The sequence below is a fragment of the Mugil cephalus genome, chromosome 17 (genome assembly GCF_022458985.1).
Source record: "Mugil cephalus isolate CIBA_MC_2020 chromosome 17, CIBA_Mcephalus_1.1, whole genome shotgun sequence".
Classification (NCBI taxonomy): domain Eukaryota; kingdom Metazoa; phylum Chordata; class Actinopteri; order Mugiliformes; family Mugilidae; genus Mugil; species Mugil cephalus.
Window position 1 is genome coordinate 7,539,466 of NC_061786.1, and position 23,555 is coordinate 7,563,020.

Sequence of the window (23,555 nt, forward strand, 5' to 3'; positions counted from 1 at the left end):
CAGGCTCAGCCGGGGCTGCTTCATTTCCTGCCGATTGTGGTGTGGCTTCATTACCTTTCTATGGAGGTGATAACAGTGCACCTGCTGTCTCCGCTTCCTGTGTCTGACCACAGCTGGGCGAGCCCCTCCTAGTCAGCGCAGTTGTGTGCCTACAGGTGGTGGTGGAGGTGGAGCCGTGGACCGTGCAGTGGTGCCGGATGCACACACACACCTACCAGCAGTTCCCATAATGGTCCTGTTCTTAGCTGGGATTAGCTGTTTGTATTCCTCGTCTGTCCAGGAATAAAGAGGCAGTTCCACATTATGTCTAAAAGAGGCGCTCCGCCGATTTCCACGTGAAGCTCATGTGAATGGGAAATCTTTCACAGGCTGAAAAAACAACCTTGATAATGACACGTCGTCACACAGCAATCCACAATCTACTGCATGTAAAAAAATAAATGTAGAAATGTTAAGGGCTACTTATTGCCCTTTAATATTGTCACTCAGTACATTTACATGCATACACCTAACTGGAGAACTTAAGTGCATGTAAACATGTTACTCCGACTAAAATCTGAGCTCTCCTTCTCCGATTAAGACACCCAGATAATGTAATTGGAATTCGGTTTTCTCTAGCACGTATACGCTTAATCAGACTACAACAGGATAATGCGTGTGCGCATGCTCCACAACCGCTGCACTGGCGTGTGACCCCGGAAAAAAAACATTCAAGAAAGCCGGTCGAAGAAGAAGAACTGTCTGAGGGATATTACGCACATTACGTACGAGATTTTAAAAAAGTACTATTGTTTGAAATGACTCTTGTTTTATTAGATGATGTAATAGGTCAACCAGAAAGCGGGCCGTGTTAACATGGTATTAACCTGCTGAAAAGGCACATATCGCCACCTAGTGTGGAGGAGGAGAACATGTTCCTGTCAGTTATTCAGTTTTCTCCGCTGCATGTAAACTGGGACAAGGACTGTATTCAGAAAGTCGAATTTCGAGCATAGCTCGATTAAGCTCTGCATGTAACCGCACTGACTGACAGTCATAGTCTTTGGTAGTTGGGATTTGTAACACATTTATTTAAAAAATATATATACATATATAGCCTTGTTACAAGAAGGCATAACATTATGACCACCTTCCTAATATTGTGTAGGTCTCCCTTGTGCCTCCAAAACTGCTGTGACTTATCAGAGAATAGACATGGGTCTTCTGGGGGTGTGGTATTAGTGGGGACCTTGGGTTGAGGTTGGGCTTGTTCCAGTGCATATCACAGATACTTGATCAGTTTGGGATCTAGTGAATTTGGGGGCCAGGTCAACACCTTGTGCTGTTCTTCATAATTTTGAGTTGTTCCTGAGCCGTGTGTGTGTGTGTGTGTGTGTGCTGCATCCTGCTGAGGATGCCTGCTGCAATCAAGGAGTGTCATTGCTATGGGGTGGGTCTGGTCTGGTCTAGGTGGGTGGTACATGTCTAGGAAACATCCACACAGATTCCAGGTCCAAAAGTTTCCCATCAGAACATTGAATTGAACATTGGAGATGCTCAATGTTATTTACTTCTCCCCTCAGTGGTTTTAATGTTGTGGCTGCTGGCGTTTCTTTATCGAAATACTGCAAAAACTGTAACCATGAAATTAAAACCCCTGTGAGAAAGAAAATGAAGTAAACTCTTTTGGCTTTCCTGGTTGTGTCCGAGAGTGTCTCGTGCCCCTTTTTCCCCTCATGCGCACCGAGGATCCGCATATTTATGTGAGTTGTTTCTTTTTCCGACTCCCTCACATGACGGATCACTGACGGATGTGAGAACCTGAGGCCCGGATTCTAAAGCCCTCCTGTCAGGAGGCATTACTGCGCCCGCGCTGTGCAGGAGAACGTTTGGAATCCTTCAACACTGATATCTTAATCTGTGTGTCTCAGAAGTGTGCGACTCCCGGTGAAATGGTCAGTAGGGTGGGAGGGAGGAGTTTTCGGGGAATCCAGGTGGCCTGTGACGTTCACCGGTATAGGTAAATCTGATGGAAGCAGCATGTCCTGTCTCAACACCTCCTCTGTTCTCTTTTTCTTTTCTTTCTTTCTTTTTTTTTTAAGACAGAAACCTCAGCTTTTGCCCCCAGTACAGGAGAGTGTTTGCAGGTGTGTTAAAAGCTGTGCCCCAGTTAAAGCTGCCATCATCATTACACTAAGAGGTTGAACTGTGGCGGCGTAATGTGTGTGCCGAGTTACTCTGTCTGTTTGAAGGGCCCTCAGCAGAAGTGTGTCTGCTGTTGACACTCCCCATTTAATATTGTTTGAATTTTTCATCAAGATCCCGAGCCTTGTTACAAGAGCCCTTTGTTTTCTGACTTGTTTGTACGATCTTTGTGCGTGTGCATGGGAGTGGATGTTTGCAGAGACATTATAGATATTTATTTAGTTTGAAATGTAGCAAAGTTGGTGTGGCTTTACTTGGCACTTATTCAGCTTTGCTTAAATATTTCGTGTGTGGCGGTCCAGCGAGGGATTCCGGCCTCTGGCCCGGACATCCAGCCGCAGACATCCCCGTGCCCCCGTCCTCCTCTTTTGTGCGGGAGACCCTGACGCTGCCTTGAATGCAGGTCACCGCAGGTTACCGGCACAGCTCGGTCAAAGGGGGTGTTTTGTGTGCGTGTCTGAAAGAAGCGCGCGCGATTAAAAAAAATAGCCTGCCCTCCTGTCAATGCGTCGCCATTAAAAACAGCTGGGCCGGGCTCCTGCCTGCATTCAGCCACGTGAAAGTTGATTCTCTCTTTGTGCCGCTATCTTGTCACGACTCCCCCTTTACTGCCGCCCTTTGTTGGCCGCTTTGTGCGAGCGCCATCACGGAGGCAAAGTCAGCCTCATAAAAAGAGTTCATTTTGGATTCACTGGCCTCCGATGAACACTGGGAACTTTCTTTATTGTGCCTTCGTCCATAAATTGGTGCTCAGTCACCGGGTCCTGTCAGTCCGTGTCAAAGGATTCTTTATGGAGCATTTCCTGCTCCTTCCCTTCGTCACGTTTTGTCAGTTCACCCATGTAGGTAATCAGCCTTATCGCTCAGCTGACTTCCAAGCTCTTAAGACGCGAGTAATTCATCAGCAACGCAGGATGGATGCTCCCCGGATTTAATTTATTCGAATACGGAGGGTCGAGGCCGGGGATCAGTCAATGCATTATTATGTTGTATGACAGCTATAGATTTCTATTTATCAGCTTCAATCTCACCGGGTTGTCAGGTGATCTTGTTGCGCCGTGAGAGTGTTTTCATTTTGCTGTCAGTTATGACACATTAGAGCTTTCATTGGCTTTAGGATGAGTTCTCTGAGCCCACAGGTAAAAGTAAACACTCAGGATCCCACCCATGGAGCAGCTGTCAGTGGCTCCAATGAATCAGCTCTACCTGGGCAAACCAGGGGTTAATGGAAGTGGAGGAGGAAGAGGGCGGCCTCGCCTGTGTGGCACAGCCTCCCCTGTTAGATGTGGTGCTTTCAGGAAGACCTCCTTTACCAGACTTGTCATTTTCCACCACCCCCTCATTGTTCCAACTCTCTCTCTCGCTGTCTCTCTCTCTCTCTCTCTCCCTTGGGCCCTGTCTTCACTCCGTCCAAGGCCTTTTCTGATGCCAAGAGAACACACACGAGCAAGCAGCGACATGCACCCTCACATCGACACATAAAGGCAGGCACAGAAACGGGCCAAAAAGCAGAAGACACACACACACGGTCAGAAAAGTCGCCGAAGGGCTTCTCCTATCTTATCTGTATTGTCATCACTCTGTCAGCCACAGCAGATCGTCTTGTGTGATTATTCAGTGATTAGCAAATAAAAAAAAGAAAACGAAAGAAAAAAGTAGGACGTCGTTTATATAGTTTGTAAGGTTCAGAGGGCGTTTGGAATAAGGCAGTGGATGGAAATGATTAGGAATGATTACTAGGATTGTTCAAAAAATCTATAGTTGCTGGCACTTTTTTCTGTGAAAGATTAAATCATGTTATGAGATTGTCATTAACTTATTTGTGCTTTGCTTCATTTAGTGGATGACACACTAAAAAATAAATAATACATATATATTTACATTTATCTATCTATCTATCTATTGTTTTTATATATTTCAATTTACAAATGATCAGTTTTTAATTTTCATTTCTTTATTCATAGGCCTTTTTTGAGTCCTGTTAAATAAACAGGAACATTGATTTAAAAAAGGAGGGAGAGAGACATGAATTTTATCGATTTAAGCACTGTAGAAGTTTACATAATACCCTTGGTATTTAGTAGAAAGAAATAGAAGAAAAAAAAACTTAATCATAATTACAGAAGGTTTGAAGTTTTAAAGTCAAGACTCATGAAAATGTAGTGTGTGTTGATATTATACTAAGTCTTGAGAAAGAGCACGACATAGCCATTAAACTGCAGGTAAAATTGTATCCTTTGTAATTAACGATCACACGTGACAATGCACTTTTGATGGATCAAAGCAACTCCTTAACGCTGCCATACACAGTATATCACAGATGTGGGCTGCCTAGAAAGTGTTACCAGCTCCCGCTCTGATCCTGCTCATTTTCTCCTCCGCCGCTCTCGTCCTCTCCGCTCTTTTGTCCCGTCTATCTCTCTGTTTTGGCCTGTGCCGCCGCTGATGGAAGGGATTGTCTAGTTTTATTAATATGACAGGTGAGCCTGCCCAGCTGCTACCTGAGTGCGTCTGAGTGCGCCGCGTGTGTGTGTGTGTGCGCGTGTGCGTCCGTGTGTGTGCCAAAAAGCGGCAGCTGTCTCATACACGCAAAGCACACATGGTCTCATGTGAACCCTTTCACACGAGCATAATTGTGGCATATAGAGTTTTATGTTATCGCGCAATTTAAATCCCCCCCCACCCCGTCTAACAAGATCCTCTGAAGTGAAGTGCGTGGACACGTTTTCTCAAACTGGTGCAAAGCAACAACTGGCCAGATGCTCTCCACTCCGGAGCCATATTTGTGCGTTATTACCCTCATATATCACCACTTTGTTTACTTCCTGGGCTGCAAATCACCAGTGTAATTTTCACCGCCCCGCCGAGATGGCCGTAACATCCCCGCTTCTTGTATATACACTTTATGATTTGACTCATATGTTGGGGTTCAATACATCCATATTGACTCAGGTAATTGAACACGAGGGACGCGGGCCGTATTCATAAAAGAGGCGGAGAGACATTTCGGAGAATAGAGGGTTATTGGAACAGCGCTGAGGAGCTTCTGGCGCTTTGATCGACATGGTCTTTGCTTTGAGAGAGGCGTCAGCCTGTGGGTCTGCCATTGACCGCAGTTCAGGCGTGACGATAGCAGGACAGAGGTCTTCCACCTGAGTAGATTTTGTTCTGAGCCGCTCCATTTACCTGAGTAGGCCGCCTTTGTCTTATGGCTCCATGTGGAAAATGAATACATGGTGAAATTGGTCCGGGCCTGCAGCCGTCGCTAGGGTTGTTTGTGTGTGTGTGTGTGTGTGTGTGTGTGTGTGTGTGTGTGTGTGTGTGTGTGTGTGTGTGTGTGTGTGTGCTTTTTGGGTGGATGAAGTTGGAGAATGTTCCTGGATGTTTAAATCTAGGAACACCTGCTCTGTGGTTTCTTGAATCTGATCATATCACGGGCAGATGATTTTAAGCATCTCTCTGCCAAATAGACATTAAGTTAGAATCCCTGCAATCTAGCTTTAAAATCACTAAACTTGATGATTCTTTTTTTTTTTTTTTTTTTTTTAAAGCCTTTGCCGTATCGTTCCGCTGACAAACAAAGGTTAATAGATGCCTACTTGCGACAATAGCCTCTAAAATAGGAGGAGATATATTTTATTAGCGTTCGTTGGCGAGTCAACAAACTGGCCCCGGCTGATGGGTGGAGATAGTGCCGGCACACTTAGTTAACAGAGTCTGGGGACAGAGTCGGCCTGCACTGACCCGTGACTGCCGTCGCTGGCTGCTGGCTAATCTATCAGCTCCACCAAGCTGCTGTTAAGTTTTGTAACTCGCCATAAAACAGGCCCTTGTTAAGTCATGTGATCTTGAGGCTCTTTTTTTTTTTTTTTTTTTTTTAATAAATTTGAAAGACTTGCTTCATTGTGATGTGGACCATTACAGATATTAAATCCCTGCCGGTAGATAATAAATTTAATATAAAGCTAGCGCTTTGAGAAATAAGAGAAAAATGTGCTACAATGCTTCAAAGAAAACACAAGAGGAGGGTAGCTACATGGCAAAGCTTTGAAATGAGGCCAGCTCTATTGGTTTCTTGAACCTCCAAAGGCAGCAGGTAGAATAAGCACAAAGGTTCCCTCCCCTCAAGGATGTCATTACTCATGAACTACATTTTCCATAGAGCGGAATATTACTTCTTTCTAGGTGTGGGCCTGTCAAAAGACAAGGGGTTAATGCAGTGCATTGCTGCTTAAAGCGCACTTTGCTCTTTTCAATTTTTACCATTGTGCCGAGCAAGATCAAAAGGGCCCTTTCAACATGTTCAATGAGCTTTCATGTCTTACCTCATTACTGGAAAACTTTTCTTTGATTGAGCCGAGGTTCTGAGCGGAGTTTGGTCAGACAATGGGGCCAGACGACTTTCAGCGTAACACAATGAGGAGGCAACAAAGATGTTGTGTCAAATCCCTCTCGAGATGCAGGGCCCCCGCGCTCCGCTGCGGCCAGCGGGCTTGTGAATTACAGTAAGACCCCTAAAAGTAAGGATTTGTAACTCCTCTGATCAGACTCAGCTCACGACCAGGAGAGGCTAAATCCCCGCAGGGAACCAGCGCAGGGGAACAGGGGATGAGATGAGCTCTGCCCGTTTTAAACCCCCCTCTGATAGTCCGTGAAGGAATGCTTCGTAGAGGTTGAACTCAGACATTAAAATGTGTTACATTTATATTCAAAAATACATCAGAAACATCGAAAGGTCAAAGCTAGCCTTTTTAGAAAAAGTCTTTTTTAGAAAAATCTGACATTTCAAATGACACACAACACTTTTTTTTTTTTTTTTTAAAGAGAATATTTTATTCATGCTGCTTCTACACAACTTTTTTTTTTCTTTTTCTTCTTTTTTCTTTTTTGTCTTTACCAACGTTTCATGCCAGGGCACCAATATTTTTTCCAATCATTTTTTGGGGAATAGAGCAAACAAAGCAGTGAGTGAATCCTTGAGCATACACGCCCCTCTCTGACTCCGAGAATTGGGCTGTAAAAGTCAGAAAAGCCAGACAGAAGTGGCGTTTTACTGATCAGTGGTGCATCTCTGAGGAAACAACTTTTGACCTTTATTTTTCCCTCTTAACTCTTCCTTACTTTCTCATATAGACACTCCTATACCACATTTCTCTTTTTCTCTCTCTTTTTTTTTCTCTTTTTGCTCGCTGGCTTTCTGCTCCTTTTTCAGTATCTCACCTTTACAACTTAATTTCCTCTCCTGTTGATTTAAATTGTTTGTTTTAAACCATTTCTTTTTATCATCTTTCCACTGATAACTGCTTTATAGGCTCGGGTAATTGCTGATTGTTAAACTAAAATGCCAGCAATAGACAATATAAATATTTGAGCGATAAAAAAAATAAATAGGCCGTTCCTGTGAACTGGCCTACGTAGAAAATTGAAAATGAAATAAACTGCGGCGATTGTGAATTTTCCAGTCTGATAATTTTTCCTTTCCAGGCCAAGCTTTTGTTCCTGTTATCACACAGTGTTCATTTGTCTCCCAGCCGGAAAGCCATGTTAAGATAACGCCATCCTATCATCTGATTGTCTTATCGAAGTTGAGCGACACAGCTCCCCCCCCAGTCACTCTGAACAATCGGACGGACTGGATGAAAAGGTTAAGTGCTCCAGACACCTCTCGTTGAAGTTTGTTGCCAAAAATGCTGGCTCAGAGAAATTAACCGCGCGCAATTTATTAGAAATTTATTTGTCACATGCCACTTCGCAGGCGCGGGCTCGCGTGGGCCGATCCTCCAGCAGCCCTGTTTAATTTCTTACGGCCTCCTCTCGACAATTCAAGTGCAAGAGTGTGCAACCCTTATGCAGCGTTTGACACCAGGGTCAGTGGAATTGCCCCACTTGAACTAAAAAGACGTTTAGTTTGGTTTGGAAAGTGAAAACTCGGACACCATTAATGTGTTTGCTCTCCCACTAGTCATGACCACAGCAAATGCCATCACCTCAAAGAAGCGGTCGGCCGTCCTCGGTTTTATTTGTTTGTTTCTTTGGAGGGTGTGAGAAGTTGTGGAGCCCGGGCTGCGGCGGACATTGGACTTGCAGGGGAGGGGGAGGGGATGGCGGGGGTGGGTTGGTGGTGGTGGTGGTGGAGGGGGGGGTTACGCGCTGACTATCCAGAAGGGAGACTTTGCAGGGAGAAAGCTATAGGGAGCTAGCAAACAAGTTAGCTAGCGACGGAGAAGGTGGGTGGGGGTGGAGGTGGCGGCGGCGATGGCGCTGCTGGGAGGGGTGGGGATTCATTTAGCCAGGCATAGCTGCTCTTGTTTGTGGTTGTCCCTGACAGCGTCGGCAACGCCGCTCCAAAGCACCTGTGTTTGCTCACTAGCTTTCCCCCAATCTGCTCGAAAAATGCTGTGAGCATGTCACATGGTGGCCAGATAGCCCGGGCACCATGGGAATACAAAAGCCGGGGCTTTTAGAACAGTTAATCATTAATGGAGGCCTCTCTTTTGTTCCCATTCAGCTCCACGCTGACAGAGGCTTTGATATTACATATGGCAGACAGGTCAGACGCAGATATAGCCAAGTACATCGACGGGAAAGTGCTTTCAGGTCGCTTTGACGCACGGCGGTGAGAGCGGATGGAAAGCGGCGTCGAGAAAGCGTCCTCCTCCGGATGAGAATCCGTGTAGATCTGTGGAGGACGGAGAAACACACATGTTAATTTTAGAGATAGAAATCTAATTTTGCTATTGTCTGCTGGTTGGAAGCGAGCTGCCAAGTATAGCGAACTATAAATGCGCTTCAGCTCAATAGCCGTCCGCTACAAGAATAAATAAATAAGGACAACAAAACTCATGAATACAGCACTGTCACTGATTGGCAGGACAGCAATAAATGGAACAAGTCTTTCATGCAACCGGAGGCCGTTTAGCATCCCCGCAATTAATTAACATGCCCTAATCTCAGTTTGCGCTCCATCTTGAACTGTCAATGAAAAGTCCAGGGCTCATTTCACGCCTGTCAAAGTGGGCTTTAGAGAAACGGGAGGGGAAAGGGAGGAAAAAAAAAAAAAAAAAAAAAAGCAACGCATGAACTTGCTTTCACAAAGCAGGGCCACATTTATCTAGCGGGGGAGATTAGGTTTGCACAGCCACATTCTTATAAAGCACTAAAAGGGTCGGAGACAAACTCTTATCTTCCATTTACCTTCGCATGGCAATGGTTCTTTATTGAAAGTTAGTCCCCGACCCCACCCCAACCACCCACCCCGCCGACCCCCCCGAGCGCTAATAATACTGTATGGGACTTGGAGAGGATAGTGGGACCACAAACATTTACGGCTGAAAATGCGGCACAAGAGCAGGCAAAGTGGCCACTCAATGCAGGATGCTTGGTGTGCCGAGAGTCAATCATTAACGTGGCACTTTTAGTGATATCTGCTCCCTCTCTCTTGCGCGCGGACTAGAAGTCACAAGATAAATGAAGGTTGCGGCTCAGGGAATGAAGTAAGACTCCATCTCACAGACTTCGGTGCTTTGGCAAACATGCCGAGCCACTCGTGGGTTTCCTTTGAGATGTTTGTGGACGGTTCTCATGCCTCACTCGGGCAACGTGTTCTCAACGGCAGTGAAATGACTCGGGTTTGTTTTCGCGCCGGCGTCAATAAAAAAAACACTTCCTGAAATCTATGATTGAAACCTCTCAACCTTCCCCAAACCAAATGTACCAGCTTCTCATTTGTTTTGTACTTCCTTATTCTGTTGTCAACCTTCGTGGAGCGAACGTCTTTTCGTGACGTTTCATGACGACGCAGTGTGATTTTCATTTCGGTGCGTGAGCGGCCATGCAGCCATAAATCTTTCCCTTCCTTACATGCAGCTTGACTTCACTGCAGCGTGTTTATTTGCTAACCCTGGTCACCGGCGATAAGGCCCCGCCGACGTCCCCAAAACTGTGGCTCGCAATCTCCCTCTTGGTGACAACACGCCCGCGTTTCCACCCACACGTTTGCACTGCGAAACCCACAATAACAGGAAAATAAAGAAATGCGGGCGCTAATAAATCGTCTGACGCTGCTATCAGGAAATAAATTAGGTCGAGCGGAGTCAGAGGATGGGCTTAACAAGTGCATGTTTCGAACAAAAGTTCCTGTTTCGGGAGGGAAGGTGCACGGGTGATGGATGGCTCGGCAAACATAGTTGACATACCTGGCCAAAGCCATGGGCCGGTCACAGCCCAGGACTGAGAGGGACATTGTGTGAGTGTTTTGAGTGTGCGTGAGTGCATCAGCTCTTCCACGGCCATCCCTCTTCCCTCCGGGGCTTCCTCTCTCCCCTCTCCTCCACTCGGGCCGTGGGGATCACTTCAGTCAGCAGAGCCCTGTTTGACAGAGACACAGCCTCCATATAAATCCCATCCTCCTATTTATTTGATGTGCAGTTCTACTAGGACGCCTTCGATCCGTCCTCAGGGAGCCCGCATCTCAAAACACTCAAATAGTCTGGGTGCGCAGATAAGCACGGGGCTGGAATTATACTCCCAAATTCCCAAATCCTTATAGAGCATTGTCCCGTTTCATTTTAAAGCGTAGAATACATAGCCTGAGAGCTGCCAGATGCTGTACAAGTGAGCTGCTGTAATTTAATGTATTGTATTTGTGTGTTACATATAGCTATAAAAGATAAATTCAATAAAAAGCAATATGTGAAGGAGAGAAAAAAAAAACATGCTTTTTTTTTTTTCATGAGTGCAGTTTGGAGCGTGGGAGATGGGTCAGTGGAGTCTGGTGGGTGAGTGGTAGACCTTTTACAGGGAACACCCAGGAATGTTTAGTTAACTCGCCCGTCGCATTCAAGCATGTGTGTCAAAGGTGTTTACAGGGTGTTGACACTCACACACTGGCAGAGGTAAGTGAACGGTATAGCCGAGGCTGCCGAGGCTGCGCTGCGTTTTCAACGGAGCTGATACGCAGCGGTGAAAATCCTCCAGCACAAACAGTGGCATGCAAATAACCAAATAAAAATACTTGTGCAATTTGTTTTTTTTTTTTTTTTTTTACCTTGCTCAGACATTAATGCAACAAACTGCTATTCCTGTTCGATATTTTCCACTAAAAGGCGCCTTTTAAACATGATTGGAAATAACACAGCATTTGTAATGATTTAGACTTTTGTCAGTATTTTCCTTTTCTTGTAATATTTGCATTGTATTTATTATTGATTTATTATTATTGTTTAATTATTATTTAATATATATCTTAAAAAAAACACAAAAAAATGTGAGTAAAGACTGACACAGAATTGGCTCCATGTAGCACAAAAACAGAAACGGGTTTATCTGAACTCCAAGGGAGAAAAGAAGAATAAATATTTCTGATTTACAGCAACCTGAGGCTGATTTCAACAATGGTAAATTTTAAGCCCAATACTAAAACCTTTATTTTTCTAATTATAAGCAATTATATTATTTGTTAGCCTAGTTTAGCATATTTCTTTATAACCTATAAAATTTAGGTTATTATCTATCCTCAAATTCCATCACTAGATAATTGGATCAGTAACATTAATTAAACAAAATGTGTGTTTTTTTTTTTAACATTTTAATATATATGTATATATATATCTTCAGTTAAACATATTTAATTAGAGCTTAAAATATATGTATTGACCTTTTTAATCTAATTAGTTTTCTTGTTATTATTTTGGCCTTATTCTGAGTTGTTTTTAATGTGTTTTTTTTTTAACATCATTCAAATCTTTCTTATTAGTTTTTTTTATTTTCTTTTTTGTAGTTATAATGTGAATAAAGTCTAATTGCTGCGGTAGTAAATTTAACGACGCAGTAATATGTGGTATCTCTGATTAAACCACGCTGATAATGTGCGGTTTCATTTCCCTTCGTGTGATGCCTTGGCAATAAAACACAATTACGCTGCCATATATCCACTCGTTGCAGCAAAGGGCAAACACAAGGTATGTAAATATAAATGTTTGATGACCGAAAGTTGTTGTGTGACTATAAATCACAATTCCGCATTAAAAGAAAAAAAAAAGAAAAGAAAAGAAAACACAAAATTATGTGTGTGATTTGTGTGTCGGTGAAATGGGACCTGTCACCAAATAGATTTAAAAGAAAAAATGTTTTCAACCAACACAGGGGAAGATTTTGAATATTGTAATTTTCAACAGTTAGAAAAATAATAATTCTAATAATTGTATTGTTCTTATTTAAACCTTAAATGCTATTTATTTTGTCTGAAATATCTGAGTTTTAAATAAAAATAAATGTGTGCCAAAATTCTGATAAAAGCTTTTATGCTTTTTAATCTGAAACTGAAATGCCAAAAATCTAATTGCACGCAAGCCGCAACAGCAAGCTGTCTGTCTGTCTGTCTGCCTGCCTGCCTGTCCATATGACCACCCACAGAGAGCTGTAGGACATGAAGTGGAAGGCTCCAGCCGTGTTCCTACCAGCCACGCTGACCTACAGGTGACAAAGCAGCCAACCTGTTAAAGTGCCTGTACACCCAATTACTTTAGGTCACATCACATCCACATTTAGCGACTGAACCGCACACCGGAGAGCTGCAGGCATCACTCACGCCGCCATTGTTTAAGGGTAATTGGAGGAGTGTTGTAAGTTTCCTATGACTCACGCAGCTCTTTTCTCCACCCATGAATGCTAGGAGATTGTAGGCCGTGGTTAACTTAAAAAACGGAGTCCTCTCAACTCATAAATTACACGGCCACGGACAACCTTAAGCGGTGTTGAAATGCCTCGAACAGAGCTTTATTTCAGCGCTGCTGGAGCGTGAAGCTGAGAGCACCACCCCACAAGGAGCTTGGCTCTCACAGGCACAAATAAGACAGCCATTTATCTTGCCATACCTGAGGTCTGACATGCTGGCAAAACCCCACCGGCGCACCATAGGTGAACGTGAAAACAAGCACTTACTGTTTCTTGATGATGTCGCTCTTTGAGGCAGCGCTCCCGTAAACGGGTCCTATCTTTTTTCTTTTTCTTTTCTTTCTTTTTTCTTTTAACAAGGACACCTGTGAATAAAGTCTGGTCTTAAATTTTTAAATTTCTGCCCCAAACAAAAGGGGTTTCCTTCCTGGGACCTGCCTTGGCACAACTACTGGCACTTTGAAATCTGATCTGATAGATTAAGAGCTTAGCCAATAGAATAAACCATTGTGGAGTCATCGTGGGTGAAAAAAAAAAGAGCAGTTTAATGCAATGTGCGTAAGTGTATAAGATGCTTGTAGCCGAATATCATCGCCCTCTTCGGATACATTGCCACTCTTTAGAAACATATACAGACGATGCATTTAAGTGCTTGTGTAAATGCGACAATAAAACCGGAGCCGGTGGACATCTTTTCTCAAAGGCTTCCTTCACAACATCATATTGTGTTGAAATTATCCTCAGTCTGACCACCCAGGGGGTCCCTGACACCACAACCTTTACAGAGGGGGATGGGCTCCTCTGTGTGTGTGTTTGTGTTTAGGCAAGTGTCTGCTCACATGCATGAATATGCTCCTTCATCTTATGTGTATTGATCTTCCTCTGACATCCCTGCTTTTCTTCTTCTTGCCTTTTTTTTTTCTTTTTTTAACTTGTTTGTTTATTTGCTTCTGATTCATTTACTATTGTTATTTTATTCCCGGCAGACCTCGACGGGGAAGCGCGCTGCCTCCCCATTTCCTGCCCACGCAGACAGCGGCACCCGGACCAAATGTGAATACGCATTCGGCAGAGAACTGGTCAATGTAAATGCAAACACAAACCAACACACCAAAACAAAAGGGCACAATATGGATCCTTCTCTCAGCCAGGGCCACTACACTTGCTCTGTTTGCCCTCTCCTCTGGTTGGAGTTGCCATTAGGTCATATAATGCCCGCATCTCATTTCTCCCTCAAGAGCCCTCAGAGGCTTTCTGCTTTTGGCTGGAAAAGCACATTTCTGTCGGGTGCTAGAGACAAGAGTCCTGACTTTAAATTTACTCGCATTCCACATCAAACTCTTAATCGTCGGGTTAAATAGATTTAAGCTACTGTGAAAGGAAAAAAAAAAAAATCCAGTCTCGTGGAAAAAAAAAAAACGCCTGGGTGTCGTTATCGCACTCGGTGCTTGACTTGTGCTTCCTACTCTAAGACAAGAAGAGGGGTCAGCTGTGTCCCCCCCCTTCCCCTCCTCCTAGGCCACAACCCTGCCTTTTATGGCGAAGAGAGAGCAATTCAACCCCTAAACGAGTACACACGCTAAGGTGAACAGAGATACACGCGATAACCCGTTCAATTAGAAAACACGGTCGTGCCGGACAGAATGCGGACAGATAAATGACCATACAGTATGGCGTACAATGGGAATTAAAAGTATAGGGCAGCTGCGCTCTTATCTGGCCGGGGAAGAAGAAACCAGGCAACAAAGGGAGGCCTAAGACTAAGAGGCTTGATGCATGGGAAAGCCATGGGCCGGCCATTGTGGCTGCCCTTCTGCTGAGCAAATAGTCCAAACTGTTCATTCCCCATCTCCCATTCTCTCGCCGGTACATTGTTTGTGTCCTTGCATTTCATTCTGACTGGGGAAGATTGCTCTCAGGGCCAGTGAGCAAACAGTCCAGAAAAGAGCCAGCTATCTCCTGCCGTTCCCAGGAGAACTAGCATTTTTATTTCAGCTCCAAGCTGTCAAAGGATTGGAGAGTTTATGTCAGGATCCTGAATTAATTGCTTTAAGCCTCGGGGCCGACGCCGGCGTTTTTATCACCAAATGTTCGGTAAAATGTTTCCTAGCAAATTATGCAGCCTCCACCTCCCTCCACCCACCCACCCCCACCACCTCACCCGCCACCTTCTCTCTCTCAATGGCCAAACATTTGGTATTGGATACATACAGGATGAGTTTCACACAAATGATGTGTTTAGTTGTTGTGACGGCACAATGGTGTGAATAGTGATGGGCTCTAGCGCGGCTGTCGAGGATTTGGTGGAATGAAGGCAAACAGAAAACTTTTGTGCGTGCGAGTGAGTGTAAATGTGTGTGTTTTCTTTCTTTTTTGTTTTTTTTTCCTCCACGACGGTAGGTCGCACGAGCCAAGCTTGGCGATAAAAAAAAAAAAAAAAAAAAAATGAATAAGCTTACAGATGCCTCAATAAACCATAGCTGTCGAGACATTTGGTGGACCAAGCTTTAGAGGCTCCAAACTGTCCCCCCTGAACTGCCAAACTGACTTCAGAACCGTCTGTCATCCTCGTATCCATCCCCTGCTCCTGCTCGGTTAATAACTATACACTGTATATCATACATTTGGATCTGCACAACTCTCGTGAATGCCTACACTCCATATGGCTCCTTAACTACTTTGTCAACTCAAACAACTAATTTAAAGACAAACTTTGCGCCACATTTCTTTGCAGTGCATTGATCTTTATTAATAATAGTGGAAATCTTGATACAATTTTGGCTCCTTGCACAGTTTTGAATCCACTGTATCTGTCTCACATATTCCTTTTATCCTATTGCTTTTCACCAACATCGGTGTATCCGGATGTTGCGTTGTCATGGCCAACAAACAAGAACAGACAGTCCAACGGTTCTCGTTTTAAAACCGCAAGCATTGATTTATATTCTGCTGTATGTACTTATCAGACAACCTGTCACCGACCCATCACTGGACTAGAATAAGTCGAGATGGATTCCTCTTATCTAAATACTGATAGGGCTTTTCTTCCCAAAAACATTCAGCTTCTCATCACATGGAAGTTTTGCATGCGAAGGGAAGCCGGTGAGAAATTTGCATCAGCGCGTAACTGCAACTGACACCTTGACCTCAAACTGTGGCTGGTTGTAACAAGTCTGAACCCACAGCGAGTGTAACTGTTGCCAAAGGCATCACAAATATTTTATGGCGCGTTATCGTTCGCACCGAGCACTTGAAGGTAATGGTGTCCCAGCTCTGACCAATAAATCTGCCGGTTGACTCCTTAATCTGAAAGGATATTAAGTGACAAACACCGTGGTGTTTCTGTCAGCGTCAAGCAGGCGAGGGTTAAATAGTGTGTATCAAGGGACTACTCTGCAGTGAGGGGAAACATACAGGCCTCATCCTTCACTATAATCTGCTCAACAGCCCTATAGACACCTCCCAGCTTTCCTCGATCCTTCAACCGAGCATCCGTCTCTCCTTTATAAATAACACAGCCATTTATATGGGATTAAATTGGGGATTAATTTGATTCAAGTCAGGGTATGGGAATTCATTAGCAGGCTGACAGTGGCACTATACATGGGGAGAATTTAATTTGAATTCCCCCGAGGGAAGCACTATGAAGCCCTGGAGCCGCGTTGAAATGGAGGTCTGAAAAGACAAGGGGGGATATTGTTACGCTCCTTAGATTTGGACACTAGTAAGGTGGCTCTTTATCGCCGTTGATTGGTTGTCATCAAGTCCAGATGAACATTTTTTATTAAATGAGAGCATCCCGAAGCGGATAGACCGTGCTGGCTGGAGAGATGGGTTTATCTGAAGGAAAAAGGCTAAGCCTCGCAATTGGCCCCGTCTGTCTGCGCGGATCAAGAGTAGTTCCTGTCGCCCCCCGTGACGCTGAAGACGCACGCACGGCTCCTTTCGCCCGGATTTGGTTCTCACTCGTACGGTATTAAAATGAGCACATTATTTGAATGTCAGTGATTCTCATGAATGTTGAGATGGCATATCGTTCGCGGCCGTTCCCCGACAAGCCGCGAGGTGTAAAGTAAAGACATTAAATTCAACTTGGGCCCAGATTACAGAATTCACCCCTGCAGAACAGTGTCCTGGCATTCTCTAAATTGGACAAGTCCCATTGTAAGATAGCCTATCATTGTGCACATGTCTGTGTAGGAGAACATATGCAGGACAAAATATTCCGTAGTTTGTTATTCCGAGGACAGCTCTGGGGGCACACGGGCTTGTTTGCCTTTGCTGGAAGAGGAGATTGGATTGGGGGTTTAAATGAATCGCTGGCGCACCACGTTTATAGGTTTCATTAACTTTTAATGAGTTGGGTGTCCTTCGCTGCGATTGGCTGGCAGAGGATTGCCTTCACTTCCTGGAACTGGGGCTGAGGGGGAAGTGAGGAGACGCTGCAGCCTGTTGGCTTCCATGTCATGGCCATGTGCTGCTGAATGTGCCACAGAGGGTGGAAATGGCTCGGAAAAAAAGGAGATATAATGTGGTACTATTCATCAGCGCTGGCAAGGGCTGGAAATCTGGAGGTATGGAGCCTCGGGGGGAATAAAGAAACCGTGGCAGATCAATCACAGCCAAGTAGGCGTCTCTTCACCACCGCTGACTGACATATCATTTTACGGTAGCTCTGCCAACGAGGTGTGATCTCAAAGACGGGCACGAGGCCCGCTGGGAAATGCCTGCGGAATTACCAAAAGAGTCACCAATACCTAACTTCATATTTTGAGCATCTTTAATCTCCGTCCAATATGGTATCTTTCTGCCTGGTCGATCACACTTCTATTATCTCGCATGGAGGGGTTTTTCTGTATGCTTTATGTTTCCTCTTCAGAAGCTAATCTCCCCCTCCAGTGCGGGGCTGAGCCTCACTTCAGTGCTCCTGAGAAACAAAAGCTCTGGCGGGTCATCTCCATTTTTATCTCTGACATAAGACGGAACGCTCCTCTTCAAAAATTGACATTATCTCCGTCACCTTTGGTATTCAGTCCGGTCTCTCTGCAGAGACGGGCCTGCTAGGTGAGGGCTGCCTCTCTTCCATTTGCATGACGACAGAGCTGTGTTGCAATACCTCGGCGAGGAGAAACGCTGACCATCCATCCACTTCCAGCCTTATAAAAGCAGCAGGGTAGTGAGAGGCGCCCCGTCCTGGCCTGAATAGATTGCCTTAAGGTCACTGCATGTCCCACCAGCTGCTGCCTCACAGTACTCAATGGGCATTGTTGACGGACCTCTCTCTCACTCCTTCTCTCTCTCTCCCTATATCTCTCTCTCTCTCAGGACATGAAGGAGTCCTGCACTGGAATGTCACGTAGTCGTGTCAGAGTAGTGCGGACACATCACAGTTAGCGTCCGCATTCTCACCCTGTCCATCCCGCCATCCCTCTCCGTCTCTCCGTTTCTTTCAGTCTCCCCGGCGGCGTTCTCTTTCACACACACACCACCTCCTTTTCATCATCACCATCATCGAGACGCGCCCGATGACCTCGCCACACATTAAGATTCACAAAATAATGGCTGCATCTGTCTGATGTATTCACTGGGAAAATTGGCAGCGTTTTACTGAGCATTTATTAATAGTAAAAGTGAATAGCTAAAATATGGAGAAACTGCTTCATCTGAACAGGATAGAAATACATTTTTATTAAGATAAATAAGGGCCTTCTATATTATTTATTTCTCTCTGCAGGTTGTTAAAAAAATATAAATCAATGATACACATATAGTAACGCATAAAGTAATACTAATTTATGAAGAGGCCACACTCACTAAAACTAAGCAGTTCTTTTACAACTTCAAAAATCTGCCTGAGGTTTAATTTATTTAACTTTTTTTCCTGTTTTTCCTTTTTCTTTTTTTTTCAAAATAAGATATCAACTTAATGTAAGTAATTGGCCCCAAACTCAATACTCGAGGCCTTTTAGAAACCCATATGCACAGTGCTGCTTGCAAATGACATAGCATGCAATTAGATTCAATTGCTAAATACTATATTGTATTTTCCCAACGTTCAATGCCAGTTGTCTTGATGTTGTTTAACCCAAAATGTGGCCAAAATGTGGGAAAACTCCACAACGTAGGTACAGGAATATATGAATGTTTAAGTGCAATTTTCTTCTTTTAAAGTTAACATAATTAAAAAATATTAGCGTACAGTATGACAATAGAAATAATCATCTGCATTTTGATTTGCAAATTAGCACGTTTTTATGTAAGGCGTTGTTAATATTTTAATTTGTGCTCCTAAATTCTAACAAATTTATTAAAAATATGATACATGAAAATACCTAATAATAATAATAATGATAATAATTATAATAAAACACGAGTGTAATGACAGCTTTGGGACAGAATTATTCCCGCTGCAATGTAGAACAATATGTTTCATTCATTTGCTTAAAATTTAAACGAAATTAATTTGCATCCCCCGTTTATTTTTGTTTGTATTATTATTATTATTATTGTTATTATTATTATTTTCACACACTTCTCGGAACAAAACGGTGATTTAATATATTTATATATATATTGATCCGCTGATGAGTGCGGAGAAAGCTGGAGACACGTACGGTGGCTGGAGGGTCGGGGCAGCGGAGCGTCGCACCGGTCTGGGCCGCCTGCTGAGAAACCATGGGTGGCTTTCAGTTTTGACTTTGTGGTCCCTTTAATATACTGAGGGACGGCAGTTTGCCTTGCTAAGATATGGGATTAGGAGTGTTTCTGGTGAAAGAGGAGTTAAGTCGGGCTAGTGTGGACGGTCCCTCCCCTGCAAAAGGCTGAGACAGAATTACAGCTTGTTGGACCGGTGTCCCGCCGTCGCCATGGAGACAGATCTACTTGGGTGTTCCAGGGCTGCAGCGCTGCAGAGAACCCATATAGGTGCGGCGGACACCCCGCTGCGTGCACTGCGTAAAAACCATCCGACCCCCTCAAATTACAATCTGGTTTAATAAACTGACACATCCTGATGAGTCCGGCAATTACTGATGATCGAAGAGTCCTTATTGTCAGGCCGATCGGAGGATTGATTTGTCTCGTTCGCGCACAGACCTGACTGCTCTGTCTGCTGCTCCCTCTGATGCCAATAATCCTAAAATATTTCAAGCGATTTAAATGTATTAATTCCCCTCTTCCACGGATAAAACTCGGATCTTATAAATTGCAGCTATACGTGCCATCACCCTGCTATATCCTGTTCAGTTGACGCCCATGGGTGGATGCGCGTGTGGCTTATGGCGCTCTGAGTCATTCCCTGAAAATAGGGGCCCAAACTCGCCAAGGCATTAAAACGCATCGCTGTAGGGGAAGTGTCTCACTTTGGTGGGTCTGGTGCAATTAGAAGCTATTTAGAGACAAAGAAGAAAAATGAGGCAAACCGTTTATTGTCTCAGCGTAGCCTAAACATTTAAAAAAGACGCTGCACTTTTGTCTGTAGATCAGCTTGTGAAGAAGAATATCATTCATATCAATCATTTTGTGATTCTGTGCGCGCGTATTTATAGAGAAACTTTTTTTTTCTTCTAAATTTCTATTCCACGTATTATTTTCGGGTAGAGTTGACCTGCGGTCGACGTCAGTTGCCTGAAAAAGATTCGTTTGGGCGCATTGCGCCTCTGAGAAAAAGACTTCAGGCCTTAAACAAAAAAATATGAACATAAAAGATGCAGAGAAATCAGGTTAGCGAAGTAAAGAAGAAGGGGGAAAAAAAAGATCAACAGGCTGAACCATCCTTTATTCAGTTGCTATAACAACAGATGTGCTCCCCTATGATGGCGCGTCAACGGAGCTGCGGAGGTATCCTCCGCCGTGATGGGTGAAGCCTGTGTGAAGTTAGGGGAAGGTGCGGTGAAGTGGCCTCGGTGCACTTTTGTCCGCCAGTACAGATTGAGGTTGGTTACCTTTGAACCGGCCAATCTCCAAAAGGCCATTCCCGTGTCGGTGCGCGCTAGAGGGGGCTTGACTGGGGTTATCCCGCCTATGCAAAAGGTCGGAGGAGAGTTGAGATACAATAGTTGGAGATATTTTAGAGTGATCTCCTTCTCGTCGAAATTTAAAAACGGCCACGTGGACTTTATTTGTAAAGGCAGAAATATTTATTATTATTATTTTTATTATTATTGTTACTATTATTATAGGTATTAATCATGAGTTAATTTTAAAATATTATCAGGAACAGTTGCTTTTACGCATTAAAACGTTCCAGTTTGTGAACTAAATAAAAGCCGTATAGCCCTTAATTATTTTTATATTTTATATTTTGCAAATTTGCGTATTGTCATATAAATACTGGAGCATACAATTAAAAACAAATCAATCTAAATCGATGTATGTAGATTGTCATATAAAAGCTGTGAGGGGTCAGCCGCTTTTATTGCGTTCAGAGCGTCGAGCTTGATATCAATCAGCCGCACACTGCAAAAAATACCATCATGTCCACAAAGAGTCTCATGTGTCTGTGAACAAGAGAGGGGATCCGCCAGTTTCATCTGCTAGAAGCGCTATTGCCTTTCCAGAAAAAAAAATCAATGTTAAATTTTTACTTTAAATGATTTTCTTTTAGTTTTTTTTTATTATTATTATTTATTTATTTATTTATTTTTATTGGCGGAACTGGAAACGCGTCGAACAACGCAATCGGTGCGAAATCTGTCCCGAATAAAACTCATATCGACGAACAGCTTCGTCGCCACCTTGGCAAAGTTTTGCAGTGCATAAACGCTGATCCCTCCATCAAGCACAACAGAGACGCGGAAACTTGACGCAGCCTCCATCACACAACCTGCAGATCTCCCCGGCTTTGCCACCACCCTGTCGCGAAATCCAATACGTCTCATGAATTTTGGGATATCATCCTCTGCCCCCCCACCCGCGTACACTGTGCACGCCGCGGGGACGCCCGTCAAACCATCCCTCCCTTCCGAGCCCCCCCTCCCACCCCCCCACCCCCGAAAAACCACAAAAGCTTTAAGGACGTTATATAGAAATAAAAGCTTCGTACCTGTGCAAAATAGCCGGCGCTTGTTGTTGGCAAGGCGCACAGGAGCCCATTGTAGAAGCTCGCCTTCTGCCTTCTGCAAAGGGCTCCAGACATCACGGCATTTATTTGAGCTCAAACTCTGTCACTGTTGACTTTAGCACAAAGCAAAGATTTCACTGCCCCGCTAGTTAAAAAAAAATGATTATTTTACAGAGATATCGATCAGTGTGCTATAAAAAAAATCAGCTTAGCATTATATGTCTAAAATGAATAGAACGAAATTTAATGTCTGTGTAAATTTACAGAGCCGCGGCGTCCTATTCAAAGTTTACACTTGTGCAATTTGGTTTGTGTGTGTGTACTCTTCCTATATGTGGGCATAGCCTCCACTCTATTGTTTACTGGCTTTGTTTATTCGCAGATCACGCTGTTTAAAGTACGATCTGTAAAGAGGGTCTGGAGAATAAACGCGCACTTTAGGCCCTACGTGTTCAGAAGTCGAAGGGCTTGTGGTTTGGTTATAAGAGGGGGAGGGAGGCGGAGGGGTGTCCCCAAACCGCCTGGCCTTGGATTTGAGCGCGGGGCAGGAGGGGAGTTGGATTCATTTGGTCGCAACTGGCCTATCTTATCTAACAAGAGGGGAGGGTCCGGCTACTTTAAAAAAAACAGGGAGTAGACAATGGAGGCCCAGATTGTGGGGAGAGAAGTTAGAGCATCGCATTCAGGCGCCTCTGTTCCCAAATCAGCCCCCTTTCCCAGGGACCATTCTCCTGCGCCACGGGAGGCTGTTTTATGTGACAATGACACTTAATCTTATTCACTGATCTAAACTTTGCTGTGTGAAGGAGGGAGGGAGAGAGGGGGGGAGAGATGGAGGGAGGGGGAGACGTGTGACTGACAGGTAAGCATGATGTCTGAGTGACATTTTCGCTCGCAATGCGCCTCACTGTATGTGTGGGAATTTGAATGGATGCTTTTAATACATGTAAATGCTCACTCTCCCACCAGCTCTACTCACACACGGAGATGAAACGGTTCCCGATTATCAGTGTATTATATTAATTTTTTTTTTTTTATTGTATTTCCTGATGTGAGTTCCTGCCGAAAAACACAAGTTCAGTCATTTGACGCAATCTTTCCTTCCCTGGGTTGTTGGTTGTCAGTGTTCACACGAGCTTCATAATATTGTTAATATTGTAAAGTAGCTGACGTGTTGGGTAGAATTATATATATATATATATATATATATATATATATATATATATATATATATATAGATATATATATAGATAGATATAGATATGTCTTAATTTGTGTTCGGGATTAATGAGCATATATTTGTTTTGTTTGCATTTCCTGGAGACAGATTGCTGCCCATTGTTCTCGGTTTTATCCAGCAAAGCTATTAATCCCATGCTGAAAGCGTGCGCCTTTATTAAAGCAACACATTCCACAATGTTAAAAAAAAAAACTTCAACTTTTAAACTCAAACTTCTCTTTTCTTTCTCTTTTTTTGCGCATGCTTTCTAAGTTTTTGTGTTATTTTTTTATTTTTTTGTGCCAAAGCTGGATAAATGAAAAAAGTGTGTTCAGCTTAATGTACATCTTTACTCAACAATTTCAAGTTTTGTATATTTAATGAGTATAATTTGTGCAAATGAATTATAATTAATTA

The 23,555-nt window shown here is 43.7% G+C and overlaps 1 long non-coding RNA gene across 2 annotated transcripts; it reads right to left on the minus strand.

Moving 5' to 3' along the window:
- Positions 1-6,987: 6,987 nt before the first annotated feature.
- LOC125023279 lies at positions 6,988-22,013 on the minus strand. 2 transcript variants are annotated; one of them, XR_007114566.1, is made up of 3 exons: positions 21,902-22,013; positions 10,380-10,551; positions 6,988-8,863 (listed from the first exon to the last, which is right to left on the minus strand). It is a non-coding gene; the product is annotated as an uncharacterized LOC125023279 (long non-coding RNA). The 2 variants fall into 2 exon arrangements; XR_007114567.1 differs by lacking the exon at positions 21,902-22,013 and adding an exon at positions 13,126-14,384.
- Positions 22,014-23,555: the final 1,542 nt, after the last annotated feature.